This window comes from Arvicanthis niloticus, chromosome X (assembly GCF_011762505.2).
Source record: "Arvicanthis niloticus isolate mArvNil1 chromosome X, mArvNil1.pat.X, whole genome shotgun sequence".
Classification (NCBI taxonomy): Eukaryota; Metazoa; Chordata; class Mammalia; order Rodentia; family Muridae; genus Arvicanthis; species Arvicanthis niloticus.
Genome location: NC_047679.1, coordinates 5,595,793 through 5,613,340, shown reverse-complemented (window position 1 = coordinate 5,613,340; position 17,548 = coordinate 5,595,793). Strand labels below are relative to the sequence as shown.

The following is a 17,548-nucleotide window of genomic DNA, read 5'->3' as shown; positions in this document are numbered from 1 at the left end:
CGGGTATCAGAGCACTTCAACAGTCAGAAGAAGTTGATCTTATTTTCAGTTTCACCAACCTGACAGTATTTTCCAGCCTCACTATCAAGATGAACTGGGAAAGGAAACACATAAGAGTGATGGAGCGAAGAATGTATGTTAACCTTCTTTCTTAGAACCCATGAGAGACAAGTGTGGAAATCTCTGTTTAATTGCCCTTCCTTGATGATGGTTATATGGTAGCACTAAGGATAGTCTAAAAAGCTGCATACTGGAGTTCGTTTGTCTATTTGTCATAAGGGTGAAAGGGAGGAAACTGTCCATCATGTTTCCATTTATGAGAACCCCAGGAAAACATTTCATTCTGACTTTCAGAAATAGCAGGTCTAAGCTTATTGCATGAATGCTGTTTGTTTTGTCTTTCACATTTCACATCTCCAGCCAAACTCTGAAGAGTTAGAACATGTATCTTAGTCACTATAGTGACTTCCAGCTTTATCCTAATTACTTCCCACTTTCCTATTTTTCTCATTTACTAATTATTAATTATTGGCTATTGTTCACTATTAAATGCAATAATATAAGCCACCCTAAAATCAGATTGCTACAGTGTGAGAAGAAATAACTTAAAAAACAATGAGTTAATTGGTTTTCAAAGCATCATTAATTATAGTTTATTTCTTCACAGACCTTCCTGCTTAGCAAGTCCCAACCATTTTTTAAGTTAGAAAGGATATGGGTTTCATTGGAGAAACTTTAGCTGAGAAGAAACTCCAGCTGAGAGTCGCCTCAAGATTTTTTTTTCTTTTACTTCCTTTTCCCTCTTCATTCTGCACTATGATTATTGTTCATTTAAGAGTACAAAGGTCCTCTGGTTCCCAGTTCTTACCTTTTCAAGTAGGTTAAATCAAATTACACGTGACAAAATTGACAAAAGCCTTCCTAATCTGCAGTGCTTTCTGCTCCAGAGAGACCCCAGGCTTATATGCTCCCTTTTCTGCCCTGATTCAGCACTTAGGGAGGTGAAAGCCATAGGGCTCTAGCTGAGCCTGTTAGAAATAATAAGCAAAGAACAAAAGAGTGTATAACAAGGAGAGAGAGAGAGAGAGAGAGAGAGAGAGAGAGAGAGAGAGAGAGAGCTGAAAAGTAGCCCATATTTTAAATTTGAAAAGCAGCCCTGCTCTTTACTTGGCAGAACATTTGTATTCTTAATACAACTCAGAAAAAAAAGAGCTAGGAGAAGTCCAAAAATGAAAAGCACCATGTTTTTGTAACTACAGTTTAATTAATTGTGAAATTCAACTCCAGTGTGGAATACTCCGTCTCCCAGCTGAGGAAGTAATCCAAGATATCTAGGTATGTAAAGGTTCTTTATCTACATGACCTGAATCTGATTTTCTTATTAGCTAAAGACACAAAATCAGGTCTTTTGCTAACTGAATGATATATGTTCAATAAGTCTGTTAATACTGATAATAGTCTTCTTGTTTCACTATTTTTCTAATCCCAATTTATAACATTCCTAGTTAACTATTTATGTGGTTTCATCTTATCTTCAACAGAAACATAATTTGGTGAATTTTTCCTTTATTATCATGATTGCTGAAATGTCATGGCCCTCAGCATGTCCAATCTTTAATTGCATGCCTTAAACTGGTTCATCATTTAATACATGTTTTGACTTGATACCTATGTGATTTAAAATTTAAGTGTTTCTCTTTTGTCTTGGGATTTATGAAGCAATTTTTCCATTCTACACCTCCTTGACTGTCAAGGTTATAAGAACCTTGACAAGACATGATTTTATTTACTTTCCCAAGCTCTCACAGCATCTTATACATTGGTCTTCACCTTAAGATTTACTGTCTGTTTTTACATCTGGTCCACTGGCCATTCATAGAAATAGTCCAGTTCAAAGCTTAACATGCAACCCTATGCAAATGAACACCATGCTTTTGTGACAGTCTTTGCTCACTCTGTCAGCTCATGGTAGCTTCTCATCTACATGTTCCTGAGCTGCTTTGGGGATTCAGTGAGGTGACATTTTGTGTCAGATGATAAATAGATGTAACTAAAGTTTGAGAGAAAGTTGTCCTGTACTAAACAAGCAAGCTTCCTAGAGAAATGATACTAGAGGCACAAAAATTGATGAATATTGGTTTTGACTCACTAACTTGTAGGATGTATGTACATGGGTATAGTTGAGTAGAAAAGTATTTCCTGCCTGAGAAGAAAAAAAAATAGAACCTCCTCATGTTGAACTGAACCCTTGTGAGAGGATGATTGTGAAGTAATCCCTGGAGTGAACTCCAGCTGCTGTATGTACACATCTACTTGGCTCTCTGGGTGTTGTCTTTCTCTAAAATGAAAGGAACTTTAGTCTTTTTTGTTTAACTGTCCTCACTTGTTAGTAGGTAGCAATGAAAGTTTTAAGTCTTGATACCACACACCATATCCCAGGGGGTCTTATCTGTAAACTCCTGCCCGTGTTGCTTTATTTCAGCACTTCTGAGCATAATTAAGTTGAACACACCATGAATATTTAATTTCAATAAGCTGTCAAGACTATTTGTTTTACTTCCAGTGCCATTTTTGTTTCAAGGTAGTTCCATGTTTGATTCATTAAGTATATGTATGTGACAAGAGCTAAGTCAGAATGCTTTCCATTCGGTGGCTTTTTTTATAATAAGGTTTTACAAGTTATATGCACTGTGCATAAATAACTGCTGCACCTGCATCCTCTCTTTCTTCATCCCAATCCCCATAATCTCACTGTACCAAAATAACAAAGACATCCACAAGGAAGAATCAAAAAGAAAAATCGCACAGCATTAGAATAGTGAACAACATATTATTATAGTCAAAGGGGCATTAAACAAAACAACAGAAATGATTAATATGTTGAAGACACCATGTATGTACAAAAAAATCTGGATGTAGTCTATGTCTAAAAACATTCCTGAAAGCTAGATACTGTAGAATGAAGAAAAATATAGATTTTTGTTCTATAGAAAAGGACATGTGTTTGACTCTTAGAAGAATTCATTTCTTTGTGAACTTCCTGAGATGCAGAGCCTGGTTCTCAGTCTCATGGGTCTAAAGGTCTGATTATATCAGCTCAGTGAATGCTGAGCCATCTCTCAGGGGTAAATCATAAGCAAAGAACTTACCATCAGACAAACTCGATACTCAAACCCACATGCTTAGCATATGTATCTGTCAGGGGCTACACAGGACACAGATGGCATGTTGAAATTAGGATAACTAGAGAAAGTCTTCATAGAGGGGTTATTTACAAGAGTGTAATTAGGAGTAAAGAAATCATATTAGATTGTACAAACCTAGGACTTTGTTAAAATGTGATCTCTACCTGCAGGCATGAAGGGAGGAAACAGAGCCAGTGAGACTGTTGGTGACGAGATCATCTTATCTTGACAGTATCTTCAATCTCAGCCAGTCCCTCCAGCAATCATAGAATGAGGAAATGATAAGAATTAGTTCCCTGCCCCTCTCCAATCTCAAGGTAGGTCTCAGTATTAAAACCAGGAAAGAGGGCAGAATGTAAGATCATTCTTTGAGACATGTACACAGATTAGTTTCCTGAAGTAAAGCACAGTGAGGAAAGGTTAGGGAATAAATGTGGAGTGGCAAGGAGAAGATATTTACAAGATCTCACTCCTTACCTCAAAGCTGAGTCCACAGCCACTTCAGTGAGAAGTTTGTATATATCCCAGTATTTACTGTATCCACATGAGATAAGGAAAAAAATTATGAGTTATAAACTTGTGAGTGAATATGAACTCACAGCAAGAGAAACCAAGAGTGTAGAATATGGAGTGATGTCAATCTATCATTACCTGCTAAATCCATGTCATAGAAAGGATGTCTTCACCCTTCAGACTGAAATGCTAGCAGCTAAAAGTCCTTTTTATAAAAGTTGTTTCAGTATAAGAAGCCACTCTAAGATTCAGTGACTAAAGACAATAAACAAGGACAATGGGCATCATTATTCCCATTTTACAGATAACAAACTTGGGAACTGAAATCTAACAGAATTCAAAGCTTGTTACCTTTGTTTTCCACTGAGTTCCTTCTCAATTCATTTTATGAAAACACCAATACTAAAATATAAATGGGGATCATTATCACCAACAATATTGTCATAGTCACCACCCTTAGAATTATCAGTATCTTGACAGTACAACCTTGACACATGGTAAAGTAACAGTTCCTGTGGTAGTTTGAATATGCTTGGCCCAGGGAGTGGCACCATTAGGATGTATGGCCTTGTTGAAAGAAGTGTATCACTGTGGGTGTGGGTTTGAGAGAACTTCTTCCTAGCTACCTGGAAGCCAGTCTCTCTTATTTGCCTTCAGAATAAGATGTAGAACTCTCAGCTCCTTCTCCAGTGCCATAACTGCATGGATGCTGCCACGCTTCCTGCCATGATGATAATGAACTGAACCTCAGAACCTGTAAGCCAACCCCAACTGAATGTTGTCCTTATAAGAGCTGCCTTGATAATGGTATCTTTTCACAGCAATGGAAACCCTAATTAAGACAGTTCCTCAGCAGAAAATTTCTTCTATTTCAGCTCAAGCCAATAGGAATCAGTTTTTTGTTTTTTTTTTTTTTTTTTTTTTTTTTTTTTTTTTTTTTTTTTTTTTTTTTTTTTTTTTTTTTTTTTTGTGGAGGTTTTAAAGAGAATGCCTCTCATAGGATCATATGTTTGAATATATGGTCCCTAGTTGGTAGAACTAGTTGGGAAGGATCAGGAAGTATGTGGCCTTGTTGGAGATGTGTCACAAAGGATGGACTTTGAGGTTTTAAAAGATGTATACTATTCTTAGTTCTTTTTGCCTTATGCTTGTCAACCAAAATGAGTTCTTAGCTACTGCTCCACTGGCATGTCTGCCTGGCTACTGCTATGTTTTTCACAATGGTGGCCATGAATTCTAACCTTCTTATATTTTAAATTACGAACCAAACAGCTTCCTTTATAAGTTGCCTTGGTCATGGTGTTTTATCACATCAATAGAAAAGTATCTAAGACAAGTAGACTTCTGTGTAAGACAGAAGACTAGAAGCTGCCTTTTGTACAATGTAATTAGAGAAGGGTCTTGGGGGAAAACAATAGATTCTAATGCTATGAGAGACAAAACTAGAGTGGAAAGAGAAAAAAATCTAGGTTAGATCTTCTCCATATAGAAGTAACAGGACAAACCATCAGTCAATGAAGAATATACCAGACTGAATTCTGTTAGTTACCAAGGATTTTGTCTCCCATTATGTAGTCATGAATGCTGTATGAGCAGAATTCTAGAAGGCACCACCTCCACTATATTCTGTGCCAGTGACAGGAGAGGAACACACAAAGTAGAATTAACAGACTTTTTGATGAATGCAAGCAAATCCAGCCACCTGGAAGAAAACACCCAGTTACTAAGGTAGGATGGTAAATACCAGTGGCTGAAAGCCCTTTATACCCACTCTGAGTCTTGGTCATAGAAATTTTTATATGGAGACTACAATCCCAAATACCAGGGGTGAAGTTCTAAATGGGGCTGTTAGACTAGATTCCAGCAGAAAAAAGAAGTCTCATACAGATACCTGTCTTGGCAAAAAAGGAATGTTTATATTAGTGATACTAGCAGTCATGCAGGAACAGTCACAAAAGATAGTTTAGGGAGTGGAAAAATACACTTTTATTCCTTCTGGGAAGAATACTGACTGGGGTTATAATATCTCCTGTTTCATTTTATTTCTTATTCATATTCATTTATTTTTTATTATAATTTAACCTCCATTTCCTTTCAAATTTATGTTCTCTCATTCTTTAATTATCAATGCTATACATATATGTATATGTAGATATACATATAAACATGTATACAAATATGTATGTGTGTGAGAGAGAGTGGGGGGGGGACCTGCTGAGTCCATTTCCTACTGTTTGTGTAGATACTTTTTAGGGCCAACAACATAGAATTGGATAAGCAGTTAGGGTGTTCATGTCTGTGGAAGACTAATTCTTTCTCTTCAGTAGTTTTTAACTGCCTTTACCTCTTCAGCTAGTGGGCAGAGCCAGTGTGATTTCCACAATTCATTTTATCCTGTCAACTAGTGCTGCCATTGTTAAGGACTTATTGTTGAGATTTCATAAGTATTACCTAGAAGACACAATCTAACAGTAGACTTTCAGTTACTATGGCTTTTACAATCTATCTGCTCAGTCTGCTATGATGTTGCCTTAGCCTTAGGTTTAAGGATTATGTTGTAGGTGTATCAATTATCACTGGAACTCCTACAGTAGGTTTTCTCTGCATTTTTACTAGTGATGTTTTTTTGTTCATGATCTCTGTTCTTTACGAAGATAGTGCCCCTCCTCAAAGACCAGAGTACCTAATGAAAACCTAGTCACAGTCATGAGAATCCTTCTTTTGATCTGTTGATTAGGGGAGTCCAGGAGACTTTCAAAACAATATAGGCTATTGATGTTGCCCTTGATTGCATCCCAAAAGTTGAAAGTATCTCTATTGCTGTAGACACTATGCACTTTGGCCATAGAACTCAGAGGAATTGAGCAGAATCTAACCCAGAGCCTCCTTCCAGAGAAATAGCTTCTGTAATACTGGAAGCTGCTATGCAAGCTGCCAATGTAGCAATGCAATCAATAGTTTTACCCAGCTGTGATTGCTATGAACCATAACAATGATCAGCATAACAAGATATTTGTAACTGTAGAGGGCAAAATGCCCTTGTGCTCACAAACACACTGAAGAAGCCAGAAGTTAAACATGCATTTTTTTTTCTTCAAAAGAAGATGTTACCTGTTCTCCCAGAATGCTGGTAAAAACTTTCGTTTATGACTCGGTGATCTTTTGCTATGCACTGAGCAAGGCTCCACCCATATTTCACAGAATTTATGTTTTATTACCCCAGACACTTTCCCTTTAAATCTTGACCATTGCTTTTAGGCTATACAAACTCATTTATTCTTATTAGTAATGTCAGTTGTACTTTACAACAGCCTAAGTGACATCTGTGTTATCTTAGGGCCATGTTAATCCTGTCAGTCGTGGGCATGGTATTAATATCAGTTTTTCTCCCTAGTTCCTAGACCCTAAATCTTGGGCACTATCTCTGAGTCAACATTACCCATCTTTGTGAAAGAAGCCAACTGTGCTTTGTAAAGAATTTCCATGTGAACATGGCTTAAGCCTTGTTATACTCACAAAGACTGAGTTAATGGTTATCAGAAAACTCTTTTTTTTAAATAAAAAATTGTGCTATGCTTAAACATGGCTAAAAGAAACCAAACCAACTGATGTCATACTCTAGACGTTTGACCCAGCACCACCTACCTAAGTTGGGCTGAACTGAGTTTCATTTTTCCCTCACCAGGATTATTTCCCTGCCAGCCATGAGGACTTCAGAGATGTTCCAGCACCTAAAGGTCCAACTGTGCCATTTATATCTTGGCAGTAACCAACAGCTGTCTAATTGAACATAAGGCTTGCTCAATTGGATGGAATTCATGCCTTGTATAGAAAACCTAGCCGGTCACCTGTAGCTACTGAGGTCTTACATCTCAGAGAAGAACCTGCTACTACCACTTTCATAAAACAAATAAATAAACAAATAAACCCTGCTTGTATTACAAATACTTATCCTTATACCCAAAAATAAGTGTAGTACTCATCCCATATCTTTTATTTTTATTTATACTTATGCACTTAAATTACTTGATTTACCATAGCTTGCATATTACCTGAGCATCCTTTTATGAGTGTTCATTCTTTCCTTCACTTATTATATACTATTTGATGTATTACTTCTCAAACCTCCAATTGATACGGAGTGACTCGGCCTTTAAAGTGTACTTCCTCTTTTCCTCTATTTCCATCTGGAAAAGTTGTCTTTTAAAATTGGCAAATAAATGAGAATATTTTAAGACAAGCAAAAAGCAAGGCATGGCAGTTGAGCAAGCACTGCAGAAAATATGTAAAGTTATTCAGCCTACACAATAAACATAATAGACCAAAGAACACAAATAACATAATCATCTAATATATACAGACAATATTTTTGTCAAAATTTAACATTATTTCATGACAAAAGCTCTGAGAAAAGTAGGCATAGAAGGAATGCACCTCAAGATAATAATGGTTATGCATGACAAGTTTCTAGCCAGTATTATATAATACTAAATAGAGAAAAACTGAAAACACTTCCTCTAAACTGTGGGTTGAGACAAGAATATTTACACTCTCTATTCTTAACATAGTGCTTAAATCTTAAATATACTATAAACCGGGAGAAGGAAATAAAAGGGATACAAGTAGGAAAAACAGAAGTTAAACTTTTCCTATTTATAGATGGTACAAACCTACACTTAAGACTACACCAGAAAACTCTAAGATCTAATAACTATAAACCTTAAAATAGAGTCGTAGGAAATCATCATAAAATATTAGCAGCTTTTTATATAACAATAATAGACTTGTCAAATGAATTTTTTAAAAAATCTCACTAATAGTAACATAAATAAAATACTATAAATGTGATGATTAAATTAATTGAGGTGAGAAGACCCACCCTAAATAGTATTATTCTATGGGCTGAATTTATAGACAATATAAACAGGATAAAGACAGCTGAGCACCAACACTCATCATTCTCTGGCTCCCTACTTTGGATACAATGTAACCAGAAATCCCCTGCACCTGTTGCCATACTTCCTTCCCTATCATGATGATTGGTATCTTCCTGAAAGTAGAAGCTCAAATAAACGTGTTTTTCCTTAAAATGCTTTTGCCAGTTATTTTGTCTAAGCAATGAGATAAGTAACTAATACAGAAAATTGGTAGCAGGAGTGGGGTCATTGTTGTGATAGACCTGAATATATAGTTCTTAGGCCTTTGGAACTGGGGTGCAGAAAGATTGTGGAACAGTTTAGAAATTTTGTCTAGAAAAGCCTTTGAATACTGTAAGCTTGTCTTATCTGATCATTCTAGTAGGATCTTAGAAGACAGTAATGCTTAGAAAAATGTGGACAGCAGCGATCCAGTTTATGAAGTTTCAAAGGGGAATGCAAGACTGTAGAGATTTGAGGTAGAGGTCATTCAGATTCTGTTCTGCCAGATGACATAGCTTCATTTCCCATAAAAAAAGAAACATCAGAGTGAAGATGCAGTCTATTGGGTAGGAGACTATCTTTACCCACTGAACATCATATGTGATATCAATATCTAGGAGAAAACAAACTACAAAAAGTGAAAGACAAAATCAAAGCTTTTAAATTAGTAAGTGGGCTAATTAGCTTGACCTATCTGTAAAGAAAAACACAGAGGCCCAAGAAATACTTGTAGAAACATCAATTACTGTAGCCATCACAAAACTACAAATTAAAAATGCTTTGGGAGTCCCTCTTAACCCATTTAGAATACCTAACATCAAGGGAAAAAGATAACAATGGGTAGTAGTGTGAATATAAACTGGTATAACCACTATAAAGATTGGCATTAAGGTTTCTCAAAAAAATTTAAAATAAAATTAGCATATAACTCAGATATACAATGGTTGGGCATATGCCCAAAGGATAATATGTCTTACTAAGGAGATACTTGGATATCCGTATTTAGTCCTACACTATTCTCAATACATTAGAAATAAAACCAGCTTAGATATCCATTAACAGATAGATGGCTTAAGAAAACTATTTATATACACTGTCGAATTTTATTCAGGCATAGAGAAACAGGAAATCATGACATTTTCAGGGAAATAGGTGGACTTGGAAACCACTATATTAAGCAAAATAAGCCAGGCTTAGAAATAAAGAAAAATAAAAATGTTTTATATGGGAGGTAGTTACAAAACTAAGAAAGGTATCATGAGAAAGGAATAAGATATATTCAGCAAAGCAGAAAGGTAAGAAGGACTTAAAAAGAGAGTTGTATGGAAATGGAGAATGGCGAAGAGGAAGATGAATGGTGGTGTGACAGTGGGAGTTGGGATGAATAAGAACAAGTATTAAAATAATGAAATACATTGCACTGTATGCTAACTTATAACACTTTTTAAAATGTAAAGAAAAAAGTTAGACTTTAGAAAAGCACATTGATTAAACAAATCAGTCTTTATTAGGACATTCTGAGTCAATGCTTTTTCATTCTATTAACAATCATCTATTCTCTTAAATTAGCTGGCATTTCACCATATAAAGCTGACTGGTTGAGGAACTGCGTATACAAATTAAGCTACCCTTAGAACAAGCATGCCTCATCTTCCCATTATACTGCACTTCAGTTTTATTGCATCAGGAAGCACTAGGTTCAGGGAGAGAACCCATTTAAAAAAATATGTAGAAACCATTGAGAAAGGCATCCTCATATCAGCTTCTGGTTTCCACATGTGGCCATGGATAAATACGCCAGCATGCACATGACTATAACACACACACACACACACACACACACACACACACGAACAATGATATTGTTGTTCTGACCTATTTCCTCATATTTTTTTCTTTATTGCATCAGGTTTTCTAATTAAATTTTTGCTGTATAAAACAATAGAACATATTTAAGCTATATGAGCTGGCAAAGAAATCTAGGACTGAGGCTGAGAATTATGGTATTAATATGGTATGAATGAGGTATGGTATTATTATATGGTATATTATTATATGGTTTATTATGATTATTATTATCATTATTATTATTACCTCCTTGAGGACAAGGAGGTCCTCACAAGGACTTGGTGCAAGAACTTGAAAACAGAGGCTTGGCCCATTTTGTACCCAATTAGCCCGTCATCTTTGATGTGGGTTCCCCTACACATCAGGCTGAGCCCACCCATATTAGGTTCAACACTCCTACCATCAATAGCAAACACTCTTCAATGCATAATTCAGACATAATACCCCAGGTTCTGGGAAGAAGCGACCTTTACAAATGTCCTTGGAGTAGCTTCCATGAGCTTTCTGATACTCCTCTCATAATCCCCCTTTTCCTTAGCTTCTAGTTGCTTTGTTGTACATGTTCTCGAAATTATGTCTACTACCACGATCAAGGCTGTTCTAAGGCGTCTTCTTAAGTATTTTTGAAGAGTTGCTTTTCTTTCCTATAGTCAGTCTTCAGTGTTGCCTTCCCAGAATATCACTATAAAAAAATGAAAGGAGGTGATCACCACACTCATATTACACAGTCCCACTCTCGATCAGTCCCTCCCACAATCCTTCCCTCCACCTTCTCTCCTTCTTGTCTGAGCAGGTGGGATCTCCTTGAGTATTACCCCCACCCTGGTGTTTCAAGTCTCTGCAAGTCTAGGTGCTTCCTCTCCCACACAGGAAAAACAAGGCAGCCCAGCTAGAAGAACATATTTCATATATAGGCAACAGCTTTTGAGATAGCCTCTGCTCCAGTTGTTTAGGACCCACATGATGACCAAGCTGCACATCTGCTACATATGTGTAGGGAGGCCTATGTCCAGTACATCCATATTCTTTGGTTGGTGGTTCAGTTTCTGAGAGCTGCAAGGGTCCAGGTTAGTTGAATCTGTTGGTCTTCCTGTGACGTTCCTATCCCTTTCAGGACCCATAATTCTTCTTTCTATTCTTACATAAGTGTTCTCAAGCTCTATCTACTGTTTGACTGTGGGTGTCTGCATCTGTCTGAGTCAGCTTCTGGGTGGAGCCTCCCACAGGAAATCCATGCTAGACTCCTGTCTGCAAGCATAACAGAGTATAATTAACAGTGTCAGGAATTGGTTCTTGCCCATGGGATGGGTCTTAAGTTGGGCCCGCTATTGGTTGGTCATTCCCTCAAATGGAATCATATCCAGTTAAGAATCATTAGAATCATTTGATAATCATTAGGTCTTCCTGTACTCTACAAAATTGGAAAATCTTAATGAAATGGTTGATTTTCTAGACAGATACCACTTACCAAAGATAAATCAAGATCCTGCAAACCATTTAAACAGCCCTACAAACCCTTAAAGAAATGGAATGTTACTTGAGACCTCTTCCACATAGTATTTTGCTTTCAAATGTTTTGTTTCCAAATATTTAAACATTAAAATATTATATGTGTGTGTATGTGTGTGTGTGTGTGTGTGATTTATACCTAGAGTATATGATATGTAATTCACTCTAGAAGGTTAAGCCAAAGAAAAACAATCTGGCACAATTTACTTACATTTGTAAGTTGCATGCAACACAAAACAGAGCCTGAGGCTGCTAATGCCTATTTGCTTGCCTTTCCTCTACCAGCGAGCAGGGAAGGAACAAAGAGAGCAGAGCTGAGTGGGAGAACAAATATTAAACCACTGTTGAGCTAAGAGCCACAGAATGCTAGGTGAGTAGAACATGGTCCCTGAAGAGTTGCCTCCAGAAATTCTTAAGGATTTTACTAGCCATATTCTGTGGATGAAGAGGAAAGATTTATCCACTGGCTGCCATTTCCCATGAGCCAAACAGTTTCCTCTACAGATTTTGATTTGCCTGAATGTCTTGATTATGAAGGGCACAGTAAGGGCATAGGACAGAGGACCAAAGAGAGAGACTGATTCTAGCAGGAAGTGATACACTATTGGAATATCTGCAGAAAGAGCCTAGTGATACACAGCTATATTTTTGCCACAATAGCTGAGAGAATAAAAGTACTGTGAAGCCAAGATGGCTTCAAATGATCTATTGGAACTAAGTGGTACTTGTATGTGTTTTTTTTTTTTTTTAAATACTGACTGAGAACTGGAGTAAATCCGTTAGGATGTTTTTTCTTCTACACCCCAGGTACCATATGTAGCCGAAAGCTAACCTTATTCAACATATGCATTCTATGGTTTTGTTTCACATAAGTACTCTTTTAACCATTCTTGTGGTGCTCATTTCTGGGAGACACTAGTGATTAGATCACTTTTATAAACAACTACTGTTTTTACTCTATCCTACCCTAAGCGGAAAAAGAACACCTGGAATAGGTAATGGACCATGCAGAAATAGAACACTTGGAAAGAAATCTCAGCATTATTAAAAGATCCCAGGTGATTGCAATACATAGCCAAGGGAGTGAACATTTGAGATTTTTCAGTCTCTTAAATACAAATAATACTATTTAGAACAATAGTTCTTTCCAATCTTTCTCTCAGCTGACATGAATACCACAGCTCCAAGTGAAAGATTTTACTGACAGTCTGAACAACCTGATTAGTATTCCCCACTTGAGCCTTTAGATGAAAGCAGTCATGGCTGATGGCCTGATGGCAGATTTGTGAGTTCATTTAGGCCTAGACACCCGACTCACAAAACCCATGATTATATATATATATATATATATATATATATATATAGTGTTTTAGTTTGGCAAGTTTTAGGTTTGGGATGTTGTAACCCACTAGAGATGACCACTCAGACACAGTTTATAACCTGGATCTATACCAAAGTGCTTGGGACTTAGGTGTGGCCCCAAATGGTCAGAACATGGAGCTTTTAAAGGCAGAAACCATGTCCTGGCATCTTGATTGACATCTGCAGGGGGCTAAAGTTGGCTGAGAGGGGCACTCATAAAAGTCAGCAGTTGAAGCAAGTAGTTTAACAGAAGCTGAGATAAGCAGTTAGCTAGAGGGGGTTCTGTACAAACAGGCAGTTTAACAGACTCTAAGTTAGCTAGGACATCCTGACCTTGGGTGCTAGAATGTAGCTGGGTAATTTTCCATGGGATTCCCCATTGAGGAGTTAAATTTTAGTTAAGCCTGAAATGGTTCCATCAAGAATCAAGATGGACAAACCTTTGCATTTCCCTGCACTGTAAATGTGTGTGGATTTACACATGTCCTTAACAAAAATAATGTCCCCTCAAAATATCATTAGTTTGGTTAATTGATGAAGGTCAGTGTAGCAAACAGACTTTTTTTGGACTTTTATTTTATTTTTAAGGGTACAACATTTTGTTTCAATGTATTGCTATACATCATATATGTGTCTGATGAGGGTGTATTGATGCCCTGGAGCTAGAGTTATAGATGGTGGAAGCCATCACATACATGCTGGAAATTGAACCCAGGTCCTCTGCAAGAGCAACAAATGTCTTTGACTAGTGAACTACCTCTCTAGTTCTACAAACAGACTTTAAGTTAATACCAATAATTTCTTTCTTCCTATGATTGTACCTTTATAAAATTTTCTCTTATTCGGGGACTATAGAGTAGGTTCAAGACCAAGAGATCTTACCACTTTATCAGAAACTCACAAATACCTCTATATACAGCTCCAAGATGTTGAAGTCTTCCTTTCTGACATCTGTGGCAAGAAAAGGAGAAAGAGATAGAGAAACAGAGAAACAGAGACATAGCAACAGACATAGAGACAGAGACATAGAGACAAGAGACAGAGGTGAGGAGAAGAATATCTACTACCACTACTTTGTTTGACCAGAATAATTCTTTTCTATATTCCAAATCTTAATCTTATACCTCAAAAGAAGCTTCTTTTTACAACAAATGGGGATAATCACAGAATCCTACAGCTGGACACAATGCAGAGGTCACTGGATCATCAGGAGCCCAGCCCCAGTGGACACATATACGTCACAACTCATACATTTATAGCTCAGGAAACACTGAGGAAGGAGGGGGCAGAAGGACAGTGAGAACCAGAATTCTAGGAAGTCTGCTGTGAAGCAAACTCTCCTAAAAATGGCTGCATAAACAAGAGTGGAACAATAGCATTATCATTGACTTTGTTAACATGAAAGGGGGCAAAATGCAGAGACAATGAGGTTAGCAGCTCACTCTCCACTGCTACCTATGAAGAAGCAAGTTTGCATGAATCTTCCAGCTAAGAAAGAAGTAAAGTCTGACAATGGCTACAGGAATTTAGAAAGAAAATATTCCTTAGTGGAGATTTTTGATGAGACTCTAGTTCTGAATGACACTTTGATGCCACCCCGGGGAGACCATAAGTGGAGGATCAAGTTTGAGCAGTGCTCTTAACTCTGACCTATAGAAATGGAGAAAGAAAATGTTTACTGGTCAGATAGATATGTCCAAACTGTGGTCTGTAGGCCACATGTGGCAGAGTGTAGCTATGAATGTGGCCTGATATAAAATCATGAAATCACTTCAAATATCACATTTTCAAAATTTTATGTCATGATTCTAGAATATGAACTTTATAAATGATAATGATCTTTGTCAAGATCAGTTTCTGGTAGTTTGTTACATAGGTATAGAAAACTAAATACTTTGATACTGAAATGGTGATATTTTTGTGATAAGTGTATAAGCATGTATGAATGGCTTTGGAATTGATCAGTGGGTGGCCAGTGAAAGAACATAGAGAAACATGGTGAAGAAAGCCTAAATTGCCTTGGCTGAACTGTTAGAACTCTAGAATTGTAAATTTCTGGTAAGAGCTCAAAGGAAACAAAACTTATTAATTAGAAGCTGGAGAAAGGGTAACACTTGCTAAGAGGGAGTCTTCTGGATCTACGCAAATGTGGTGAACCTGCTTATCTAGCTATGAGGTTTAGGGGCCATACCTGACTTCCTTATAGGAAAATACAAGGAGAGATGAAGAAATAAAGACAGGACAAAAATTAACATGGATTTATGATTTTGAAAATTTATTCTTTTTAGATGGCAAAGAGTTCCCAAATAATGGTATCTTATCCCTGTGGAAATAAAGTTAATGTAACTATAGCCTTTTGCTAAAATTTCAGAAAACCCAGGCACAGAGTATTTTACCACATGAAGAATCTCTCATATAGACTGAGGGTATGTCACACAGGTAATTCACTCAGCAATAGCTAGGAGGTTGAATTTTCATGCCCCATTTAACAGGAGCTCAAAAATTTATTGGAAAGTATTTTTTTGGAAACATCGGTGTTTGCCTTTTGCTAATAAAGAAGTGAATAAAATGCTGAACAGGTGGCTTGGCAGGGAAGAGCACTCTCTACTTATCCAGAGGACCTAGGTTCAGTTCCTAAGTCCCACTCGACAGCTCACTGAAACTCCAGCTCCAGTTGATTGAATGCTCTCTTCTGGCCTCCATAGGCATCAGGTATACAGATGATGCATAGACATACATGGCGGCAAAGCACTTATACACATTTAAGAAGCAAATACCAAAACAGTTAGCATGACATCATCACAATGGTTTTGAAACAGTCACTTCATAAGAAGCACAGGCAGCTTGAATTGAAAGAGATAAATGGTACAAAGTGAATGAATGAAGACCTTTGAATTGCCACATTGATGTCAGCAGGAAGGAGACTGAGGGAAATAAATAGCTCCCAACCATGCTTTCTTTCATTAAGAAGAAAGAAGATTTAGTATGGAGCCAAGGGTACAGGGGATGGAGGTTCTTCTTCTGAGGCAAGAAAAAACAATTCTTGGACCTGGAAATCAAATGAAAGTACACTAAATATTTCCTGACTCTCTTTCAGAGTTTCTACAGACCATTGACTGCCATTTGCTTTTTCTTTCTCCTGGTTGAACTGGAATGTGTGTAACGGTTGTACTGTGCCTGGTTCATTATTGGATGTTGGTGTTCTGGAGAGCACCAATTTGTTTCCTTAGTTTCCGAAATTCTCCACTGGAGAGAAACTATGCTCCTGTGTAGAAGCCAATAAATGACCACCCCCCCCCCCACCCTGGGAACCTCATTTACACTTGGCTATGTATTAGAAGTTGAGATTCAGAATTTAGGCTGACTCTGTCATAAAACCTTTGGACAATTTGATACACACATAAAAGAGACATGGATCAGCAGGGCCCAGCAGGAAGACTGGCAAATCGACTTTAACATACCTGCCACAATCTCTACCTCCTTACATTTATGCTTTTTGCTAATCTCATCACCTTGGATGTAGATTAAACCTGTAAATTGCTCTCAAGGAACAAAACGCTAGATAGATAATATATTGATAGTTCTAAGTTTGGACTATATTACACAAGACACCTTTTGTTTGGGGGTTGGACGGTCCTATGTTTCCATATAGCTTTTCATACACTATACACTATTCATTTTAGTTAAGCCTTCTTCCAATCACTTATTTCCCCATCCTGTTCAAGTGTGAACATTTTCACTCCCCACTCTTCCCCATCTCTACTTTCATTTTACCCATACTTTACTGTCTTTAATGTATCCACCACCAGTGTTAGCAATTTTTCCATTGATGTTTTTTAAAAGACAGGATGCCATCCTACAGATGCAAGGGAGTAAACTCTGACAAAAGAGGCGGGGAGGGGCTTTAAATCTGATTCTCTCTGGTTATGTCCATGATGAAAACCCAGTCTTGACTGATACCATGACTATAGCATTATAAACCATACAACAGAAGAACCAGTTAAATTGTGTATTACTCCTGACCTTCAGAAGCTGTGAGATAATGAATGTGCATTGTTTTTCATTACCAAATTTGTGATTGTTGTGCATAAATAGATAAATAACTTTTGACCTTTCATCATTTATAGTTTACCATTCCTATTCAGTTGAACCATAGGTAAAATATGAAAACTTACTTTACTTCCATTTGAAAATGTTTATTTCAGTTTCTTT

The 17,548-nt window shown here is 37.1% G+C and overlaps 2 long non-coding RNA genes across 5 annotated transcripts in view; both read left to right on the top strand.

Moving 5' to 3' along the window:
• The first annotated feature begins 947 nt into the window (after positions 1-947).
• Positions 948-17,548, top strand: part of LOC143435529 (uncharacterized) — a 216,852-nt gene continuing 200,251 nt past the window's right edge. For all 4 annotated transcript variants that reach the window (XR_013105906.1, XR_013105903.1, XR_013105904.1 and 1 more), the window contains exons 1-2: positions 948-1,335; positions 3,356-3,502. This is a non-coding gene — a long non-coding RNA (uncharacterized LOC143435529). The remainder of the gene's footprint in view (positions 1,336-3,355; positions 3,503-17,548) is intronic.
• Positions 3,540-8,788, top strand: LOC143435530 (uncharacterized). Its single transcript, XR_013105907.1, has 3 exons — positions 3,540-4,454; positions 5,274-5,426; positions 7,384-8,788. It is a non-coding gene; the product is annotated as an uncharacterized LOC143435530 (long non-coding RNA).